Source organism: Nicotiana attenuata, unplaced genomic scaffold (genome assembly GCF_001879085.1).
Source record: "Nicotiana attenuata strain UT unplaced genomic scaffold, NIATTr2, whole genome shotgun sequence".
In the NCBI taxonomy this organism is placed as follows: domain Eukaryota; kingdom Viridiplantae; phylum Streptophyta; class Magnoliopsida; order Solanales; family Solanaceae; genus Nicotiana; species Nicotiana attenuata.
In genome coordinates, this window is record NW_017670686.1 from 409,208 (window position 1) to 420,152 (window position 10,945).

A 10,945-nucleotide genomic window follows, 5' to 3' on the forward strand; every position below is an offset into this window, starting at 1 on the left:
GGCATCATTGGTTTGACAAATTGAGGCATAGAGTTAACTAGTAGGCATTGATAATGTGGGAACCATGTACATGGCTCTGAGGTGTAACGGAAGTGAGTCATTTTAGACATGTGACATATGGAATGCATAATCGGAAGGATAAAGTCATTAGCATCAGTTACTATTGGAATACTATGAGTTATGAAAGGAATAATGACAATCGTTTAATCCCATATGTGCCTTGTTCGGCAATAGTAAGCCTCAAAGAGAAATACTCAAATATGTGACACCAGTCGCCTCCTAGAGTGTAGGGAAAAATAAGTTTAACTCGAAATAAGAATATTCTGGCACCCTGAATGTGATGAAGGTTTCAAAAATACATGATGTTGGATTACGCTCCTAAAATTAACTGACTCGAAGAATCTATGCCACAAGCCCACGAGGATGAGAAAAAAGTTTAACACCTGTGAGATTATTATCATTGAAACAACTTAACTCTTCCCGATAGTTGATCCTATATGAGAGGACGAAAGATACAACAAACTTGTCTTACAAATCAATATGCCCGTGATATGTGCCAAAACCTGAAACATCTATTATGAACCCTTCACGAGTGAAACCATATAGCCATGAAATCTTAATATTAGGATGAAATCATGTGCTGGTTAGAGAGAATGAACAGTTTTCTATGAGCTAGACATGTTTCTGCCATAATAACTCTCAAGCTACAATGCCAGGCCACTTCATGGGCAACTACAATACTAGGAACAAAGGGAGCTACTTACCGTGAGACGAAATAAGTGTAACTGAGATTCATACTGAGATGGGAAAACAAAAGATCTTCCTGTGACGACTTCGCGAAAATTTCAAAATTCTCAGAAACTTTATGCGAACAAGTGAACCCTTTCAATTGACATATACACACATGATGGGTGCTGAGATATGCTCTCATGCTACTAGACAGTGAAAAGGTTTCATGATAATACTCACAAAGGAGTAGAGTGAGTGTTCAAACCATAGGAGCCTTATACACCGCAGAGAAAAAGAGTGACTCAAGAAGGATCGTAACACTAGGCTGCTTTACATTGAACTTCACACCACAAGTAAACTTTACGACGGTGCATGCATAAGCACAAGTGAGCAGATGATATCCATTTGAATGAAAAGGTTCTGTAAGAAATTTATCAGGTATAGTCCGTATTTAAGAATTTAGGGAAGCAAGTGAAAAGTATTAACCTAGGGTCATAACTCAATTCAAGGAAATAATTATAGAGCTCAGTCCCACGAGAAGTTGTAAATAAGAGAATTTGTGATAAAGAGGCTTCACGAATGATACGTCTCGTTCAAAGAGTAATTACAGAGAATGACTCATAAAGATGTTCTGGTCCTGTCCCATATTCCATAGCAACAAAAGGAGTGACACATAACAAAGTGGAACTAGGATCAATAAGAGAATATACATCATAAGATAGGACAGTCAATATACCTGTAACCACACCCGGAGAAGCCTCCGCATTTCGACGCCTCCTCATAGCATACAACCTGTTAGGCCCTCCTGAGCTCTGAATACCACCCCTAGCTGCTCCACGCCTTATGGGCGCTCTACTGCCTCGAGCAGGGGGAGGCGCTGTGGATGTAGTAGATGCAGAACTGGTTAGTTGTGCGCACCCCAGCACATGTTTTGGCGAGACGAATGACAATCTCTCTTAATGTGACCCCTCATACCACACTTGTAGCATACATTGGTACCATAGTGACACACTCCCGAATGACATCCCCCACACTTCACACAACGGGGAATGAGGTCCTATAAACTGACTCGCCCCACTGACCTGATATTTATCCCTTTTGCATATATCATAAGCATCAATTTTATCCTTCCTCCAAGCTTCCAATGCGGGAGTAACAATTCCAGTACTGTTTTCCTATGTGGGCCTTTGGAATTGCCTACATCTACCATCCCAAACACTCTGCTGAGCATACTCACAACACGATGCCAAATGTTCCTTCACACATACCGGACAGACCAGGATTGGTGTACCCAACCCAGGGCATTTGTTCTTCTTGTGCCCCCTCTTTCCACAACTGTAACATATTTCAAGAGTCATCCAACATCTCCCCAAGTGACAGTTCTTGCAAACCAATCAATCCGGCATATTAGTACCAACAACCCTTTTTTGTTACTCATATACTCTCACCACACAATCCGGTGGTGCAGTGACATTGGTAGGAACAATGACACTTCCCCTAGCAACAAGTTCTTCCAACCCCTCCATGGCTCGATACATTCTCCCAATGAACTCTTTTGCAATCTCCCCCTAGATTCAATGGTGGGGTTATTCCCTCATCACTGCTTTGAACTCGTAGATTACTCATCTGGAAAATGAGACATAACAAGGAAATTAGCTCCCTATCTTGGGCTCTATCGCATCTGGAATATCAAAGAAGTGTGATATTTCCTAAATGTCCGAGTAGCCTCCTCATTATAGATGTGGTCGACAATACACCGATAAGAAAGGAAATATTAGACACAGCTCCGAGACATCCTAGGACACTTTAAAACCTTAGGCTCTGATACCAAGTTTGTCACGTTCCAAACTCGGGGAGCGCGACCGATGCTCAACGAGTGAACTCGGCCGAGCAAGCCTGTTAGATTTCCTTCTATCCAAAATCGTTCATGAATAAAGAGGAGATGCACTCCATTTATCAAACACTTAAAAGATTTCATTATCAACTCTTATCTCATTTCCAATAGTAGCTTCATTCATAATTTCCAAAATATTATAGGTTCGTAGATATAAAGAAAAACATATTTGCCAAATACCGATATTTCTAGTTCAATTCCCAACATCAAACACCACCCACAACCTGTCTACGGAGACTCTAAGTACAACAGAATAAATATATGCGAAAAACCGGCAACAATGCCCTACCTATACCTCAAAACACAAAGTACATGAAGGACAAAAGATACGTGACCCCGAAATGAAGTGGAGCTCACCAAGTCAGCTGGGAAGAGAGTGTACCACTATCACTGATCAATGCCGCCTACTGTGGAACCACTTGCATCCATTAAAGATGTAGTGCGCCCGGTAAAAGGGATGTTAGTACCGTCGAATAACACTAGTATGTATGACTAAATGTTCTCTTTGAAAATAGAATGTCCAAGTGAGAAAGAGAAAACCATAGAGACAGCAAGTCACAATCAACAATATCCAAATCCCCAATTGAAACATAATAAATTTTCAAAATACAAAAATAATATATATTTTAGGTTGGGAGATTATTAGCACCGATATACCATCGTATTTTTAGCACAGAGTCCGGTCACACACTATCGACTAGACCATCTCCCCAAGAACAATGTGGTTTGACATGTGATGTGAAAGAAAGGTGTTACTAAGAGTAGTACCACCATGTGTGCAATATGGCGTCCGATCTCCACCCGATCAGCTATGCCTCCTTTCTACATATGTCGTGTGGGTTGACATTTCCAATTCAAAGCTATTATCAGTTTCTTCCCAATAAAGGGAAATAATCACAATTTCACCGATATTACAATTTCATCCTAAATAAGGCGAATAATTACAATCCACCCCTACACGGGCACGAGTAGTTTCAGGTGTGAGCCTTATGACCCATCCTTCCTCGCTTTGCTAATGATACTCCCAAAAGCTTTTTTTTTGTTTTGCACACAAGGAAACAAAAGTACAAATGTATTCACCTCATCATATTTGACATTGAATAAATCTTCATGAGTATTTTCACCCAATCATTGTCACACTCCTTTTTTCACCTTACTAACCCTCTTGAATAAATAAAAAAAATTTGTAAAGCTCAAAAGGGTTTTCAATTAGAAAGTGACAAAGAATTGTGTTCAAAAGGACTTTTCAGAGTCGTCGCCTGACATTTGATTTCGGTGTGTCAAGTCACCATTTTTTTAGAAATAATTTTTCCTTTTAAAACACTTTGGACTACAAAACTAAGGATGCACCAGAATTCTAGGTAAGGGGGTTCATCTGACTCGGGGAGAAGGTGTTAGGCATTCCCCGAGTCCCATGAAAGTCACGGTTGCGTACTCGATGTAGTTGGCTTTTAAACTATTCAATTTGAGGTAAAAATAAACACAGAAAAGAAAAGTAAACACACAAGAGGCTCGAGGCCGTCCCCACCTAATAAAAGAAAGTGAAAAATGAAAATAAAAATACTACGAGTTCTACTTTCGGCCTCCAAATAAAAATACTTCGGGGCATACTCCGGATAAAAATATATACAAATTTCGCGGGGCATTCCCCAGATAATAAACTAAAAGAAACGACCTCTCGCCTCAAAAATGAAATAAAGAAAAACTAAGATTTGCCTACCCAAGTTTTGACGGCCTATAACATACTACTAACGGTAATAGAATAAATAAGGTAAATAAAAGAAAAGTAAGTAAAAGGAAAATTCAACTCGTACTCAAATTCTTTTACTTTTTTATTTTTATATATTTAGATCGAGTCCAATCCTAAAGCATGCGAAGCAAAATAAAACTACTACGGACTCGATCTTCCCCCTCTCCCCTCCCCCCGACCTACGTTCATCCTTCATGATAAGCATAAATCAAACCAAACAAACAACTAATAAGCTTCTAAACAATTGTTCATTGACAAACAAATTGCCGATACGTCATGGTCACAGCTAAGCTTAAGGCAACTCTCAACACGTTGACATCACAATAGCACTCCCTCACATCTAAAGGGATTAAATACTCGCAACCTAACACAAAAATAACTGTAGAAGAACCAAATACACTCAAACTAATTTTCAAGCAAACTTCAGAAGCCTCAAACATGCCTAATATGAATTACTCTAAAGATAAAAATAAAAACCTCTTAAAGTGACACACTAAATTGTGGATTTATGAATTCTCTAATGTTGGGTCTAAACCTTAATGTAATATACTCTCACCATAGATTCAAAAACTTATTTCTTGACTCCGGAAATTGTCGACACCAACAGATACTAGCACGTTTTCCTTTTCCTTTCTTTTTTACAATAATCAACTCAATATATAATCTCAAACACACAATAAGAGCCTAACTAAAAAGAAACTGAGGAATCAATTTTTTTTTCATGATAAAAGAAAGAGAATAAAATCCTATAGTAAGGCTACTGAAGTTCAGAAATAGCACTATGACATTTTTTAACTTCTATAATATTCTATGAGTTATTCTCAAACTAGAAATCTCAACTAAACAATTAAATTTAAAAAAAAAACAAAAAAAAAACAGATTCGATCTTCCTCTAAACAAGATTTAATGAACTCATATGCAAACATGAAATTATCAGATAGAAGATTCAGCTAAGATTTCTACAGCAAGACGTTGATATCTCAAGCCCGGGAAGACCAAATATACACTAACAAGACATACAAACTTATCACCATAGAACATGAAATGAATGAAGGAAAGGGAAGAAATAGACCTCACAAGTAGTTTTCTTAATCAAATTGCTGCTCAGATGTGCCACAAAGAATGTCGAATGACGAAATCTGATAAAAAAACAGCTACAAAATGGGACAGTGACCGCGACCTCCAACCTCGAACGGCAACTTCTTAATCGAACTCCACGATTTGAACACCAAAATTCCGAAATTAAAACTGAAGATGCAGGATATATTTTTTTTGTATTTTCTGAGATTTAAACCAACTTAAAATCTAAACAAAGGCCCGAAAATGAAAGAAGAAACTGAGTTCTTTTTCTTTTTTTAGAGTATTTTTCTGATTTCGAAATTTAGAAGCAAAATTCAAAAACCAAAACCCCAAAATCAAAACCAGAAGTGAGAAGAAAAACTACTTTTGTGAAACCCTAATTTCTTGTCCTTTCCCTTTCCTCTTAAGATCTTTATTTTCAAATCCGAAAGATGAGAAGATTTTTATAGGAGCTCTTGAAGCTTCTACACTTGCTCTCAAAGAAATAGCTCACGGCCGTAGATCTCTCTTGATTGGACGGATCTTTGACAAATGGAGGGCTAGGATAAAAAAATATTGATCCTACGACACTTATTGATCTTAATTCCGTCCAAGAGAGATTGGGAGCACATGAAAGAAAAGGGGGGAATATTCTTGTGTCAGAAGTTCGTTATGGTTAGGGCTACGTAGAAAAGAGGGAAGAAAGGGGGAGGGGACCAAAATCGCATCGCCGGAAAAGTGAAATTCTGTCGAGTTGGGCGGAGGCAGTTAGGGTGGAGATGGGTGAGGCAGCTAGATGGTTAGAGATAGAGTTAGTATGTACGGCAAAACCGGGGGGTCCGATTTCCCCGTCATTAGGGCGCCCCGCGAACGTGCTTCTCGAGGTTCGAGACCGAGGTCGAGACCCACCTTCGAGGGCTATCGGGTTTCAACCTCGGGACAGTGCTTACCAACCGCTATATTAGGAAAGAGGGGAGTTCCCAAGGAATGCAGCCGGGGCCGATAAATCTATCAGGCTACTCTGAAGCGGTTGGTGTGAACCCACATCATGACATTAACCAGCTGTCCCATCCCTACTTCTTTGTCATTAATATATTTTATACTGTGATAGGATTCCCCTCCTATATAAAGGGGGTCTTTGACACTTTGTAAAGGTGTGGCTCCAACTATTTCACACGAAATATACAAGAACTCTCTCTTTTCCTCTCTAACTTACTCTCTGGATATTGTTGCTCTTATTCATTATCTTCATACTTGTTCTTCATTTATTGCCTATCATTGGTCATAAAGAGTCTTCGCTGCTTATTTTACAATTGTTAGCCCTTCCTCGATTGCCCTTAATAGCTCGAGCCCGAGCCTAGGAATCAACCTTGAGGCCCCGTATCGATCAGTCCGAGGCCTCGACTGGCTAGCTCATCGGTTTAATTATAACTCTGTTTTAGCCTGCATTTCGTCTCTAAACTTCATACATACAACATCATCTGCTTAAACAACTAGCATAAAAATAGATCACGTATTTTTAGAGTCCCATCAACAAATTTAATTGTTATTACCATTTTCACGGTAAACAGTTTGGCGCCCACCGTGGGGCTAAGAATAATAGTGATTATTTTCTTGCTGGTTTCATTACACAACACAAGTTATCTTTCACACTTTTTCTTGTTCAAGATCTTCGATTTCAGGTCAAAATGTCTTACTCGGTAAATAGGATAGAAAGTGACTACCTCGAAAACCACAAAGAGAAGGATATGGCTGTTCTAGATGCCGGTACACCACCACAAAACTCAACCTGGGCGGAAGAAGAGATTCTTCGACACGACGTCCATATGATTATTGGAGGGACCGACATCCCCCAAGGACCCATGTTCAAACGGACAAGAACGTCCACCGCAGAAGAAGGGCTGAACCGAAACCGCGTGGCCGAAGACACCCTCGCGTTTAGCGAGAGGATCTAGAGACCATGACAGAACCGCACAACGACGCGCTGGTGATCTCGTTTCTTTTAAGCAATACTAGGATAAAACGTGTGCTCGTGGATCCAGGCAGCTCGACCAACATAATCAAATCAGAGGTAGTAGGACAACTGGGGCTGCTCGATCGAGTCACCCATCTCCCGAGTCCTCCATGACTTCAACATGATCGGCGAAGTAACAAAAGGAGAGATCACCCTCCCGATCGACACGTCCGGTGCGGTTCAGAACACCGAGTTCCAAGTCACCGATGGCGACATGAGGTGCAATGCATTGCTTGGCAGGCCTTGGATACACAACATGAGGTCAGTACCGTCAACCCTACACCAGGTGATAAAATTTCCCGTGAAGGATGGCATAACGACCATATATGGAGAACAACGGGTGGCAAAAGAAATGTTCGCGGTTTACCATGAGATGCCAACCCCCACGCAACCGATCTTAGACGATCCTGGGAACATACATACCCCCGATGACGACGAAGAGGATTTCTTCACTCCTAGAACCTTTGTTGCCCCCAAAGAATCGGACGCAACTAAGTCAACAGTCGAAGAGCTGGAACATACCATTTTGATCGAACGCCTCCCGGACCGTAAGGTACACCTGGGAACGGGACTAACCCCCAAACTCAGGAAAGGTTTCATTCAATTTCTTGTTAAAAATATCGATTGTTTTGCTTGGTCCCACTTAGATATGACAGAAATTCTGCAAGAAATAACTTCCCACAGACTGAGCATCGATCCCAGGTTTAAACTAGTAAAGCAGAAGAGAAGACCACAATTCGAGATAAAACACGCCAGCATCAAAGAAGAGGTAACGAAACTCCTCAAAATAGGATCCATTAGAGAGGTAAAGTGCCCCGAATGGCTGGCCAATGTAGTAGTGGTACCTAAAAAGGGAAATAAGCTAAGAATGTGTGTAGATTATAAAGACTTGATTAAGGCGTGTCCCAAAGATTCCATCCCATTGCCTAACATCGATCGTCTGATCAATGCTACGGCCGGCCACGATACCCTCACCTTTCTCGATGCCTACTCGGGGTATAATCAAATCCAGATAAACCCCGAGGACAGGGAGAAGACCTCGTTGATCACGAAGTATGGTACCTACTGCTACAACATAATGCCCTTCGGGCTAAAAAATGCAGGGGCTACGTACCAGCTCCTAGTTAATAAAATGTTCGAGCATTAAGTAGGTAAATCAATGGAAGTATATATTGATGATATGCTAGTCAAGTCCCTGCGCGCAGAGGACCATTTAACTCATTTGCAGGAAACTTTCGACATCCTCAAAAGTTACAACATGAAGCTCAACCTCGAGAAGTGTGCCTTCGGAGTGGGTTCGGGCAAATTCCTGGGCTTCATGGCATCAAACAGGGGGATCGAGATTAACCCCGATAAAATTAAGGCCATCGAAGAAATCATGGTGGTGAACAATATAAAGGCCGTGCAATGGCTAACAGGGCGAATAGCGGCTCTGGGCAGATTAATATCAAGGTCATCAGACAGGAGCCATCATTTCTTCTCTTTACTCAAAAGAAAGAACAACTTCGAATGGACTCCAGAATGCCAACATGCCATAGAAGAGCTAAAACGATATCTGACCAGCCCACCTTTGCTCCATATGCCAAAGGATGATGAAACACTATATCTATACCTAGCCGTGTCTGAAATAGCGGTAAGCGGCATACTGGTCTGAGAGGATCAAGGTACGCAATCTCCTGTTTATTATGTAAGCCGGACCCTAGGGGACGCCGAAACCAAGTATCCCCATCTAGAAAAATTGGCTCTCGCGCTAATAAGCGCCTCGCGAAAATGGATGCCCTATTTTCAATACCACCGTATGTGCGTTCTATCAACATACTCCCTCCGGAGCATACTGCACAAACCCGAGCTATCGGGCGATTGGCCAAATGGGCTATCGAACTCGGGGGGTATGATATCGAGTATCAACCTCGAACGGCCATCAAGTACCAAATTCTGGCGGACTTCGTGGATGATTTCTCGCCCTCCCTCGTACCCAAAGTAGAGAAGGAGCTTTCATTAAAATCAGGCACGTCATCCGGGGTATGGACCCTATTCACAGACAGCGCCACAAACATAAGAGGATCCGAGCTCGGTATAGTCCTGAAGCCACCCGTTGGCGGCGTAATCCGACAATCTATAAAAACTGCAAAATTGACTAACAACGAAGCCGAGTACGAAGCTATGATTGCATGTTTAGAACTGGCCATAAGCTTGGGAGCCGAGACCATCGAGGCAAAATGTGATTCACTCCTGGTAGTGAGCCAGGTGAATGGGAGATACGAAGCTCGAGAAGACAGGATGCAGTGATATTTGGACAAAATCCAAGTCGCACTACGTCGCTTCAAAGAGTGGACCTTGGTCCATGTACCTCGAGAGCAGAACAACGATGTCGATGCCCTTGCAAACCTCGGATCATCTATTGAAGAAGAGGACCTACTCCTCGAGGTTGTTGTTCAGTTATCTAAATCAGTGGTCGAGGAACGTCATGCTGAGATTAATTCCACCAGCCTAACATAGGATTGGAGAAATAAATATATTCATTATTTAAGAGACGATAAGTTGCCGCGGATCCAAAAGAATCGAGGGCCATGCGAACTAAAGCAGCCCGAATCTCGCTCGACGAAAAGGAGACTCTGTAAAGAAGGGCTTTCGATGACCCCTAGTGGTATATCTAGGGCCAGGTAACACAGACTATGTACTCCGAGAAATTCACGAGGGTACTTGCGGAAACCATTCCGGCACTGACTCCTTAGGCTGGAAGGTGATTAGGGCAGGCTACTACTGGGACAACATGGAAAAAGACACCAAAGAATTCGTCCGAAAGTGCGACAAATGCCAGAGATTCGACCCCATGATTCACCACCCGGCGAGCAACTACATTCGGTCTTATCGCCATGGCCGTTCATGAAATAGGGAATGGACATCGTCGGCCCCCTGCCAACGGCACCAGGTAAAGCTAAATTAATTTTGTTCATGACTGATTATTTCTCAAAATGGGTTGAAGCGCAGGCCTTCGAGAAAATAAGAGAGAAGGAAGTCATAAGAGTTCAAACGCCAACTTGTACTAAAGAGTCGGAACCCGACTCAGAGACTAAACCCAAAACAGTTGAGCAAAAGCATAAGAGTTCAAACGCCAACTTGTACTAAAGGTCGCATCGACCGAGCACATAAGAGCCCTCGAGCCAGCCTAACGAGCCCCAGGGCCATATCACGAATCCAAGGATTCTTACCGACGCTGAAGCCAGCTCACCCGGAAAAATTCAAGACAAAAAGGGGAGTAGAAGAAATAAAGCCACAAGGTTTTCTTCTGTACATATGCTAAAAAGCGCAACCGCCACTTACAGCTAATATGAAAGTACTATATGCAAAGAGGGAAACGAAGAAATCCTAATCCATCGTCGAGTTTACATCCCCAATGGCTCCACCGAGGGTCGCATCCCCATGACTACGAGCCCTCCAGCGGCCCCTTCTCAATAGCATCTTCCCTTTTCGGGACTCTACCCTCATTTGCAGCACC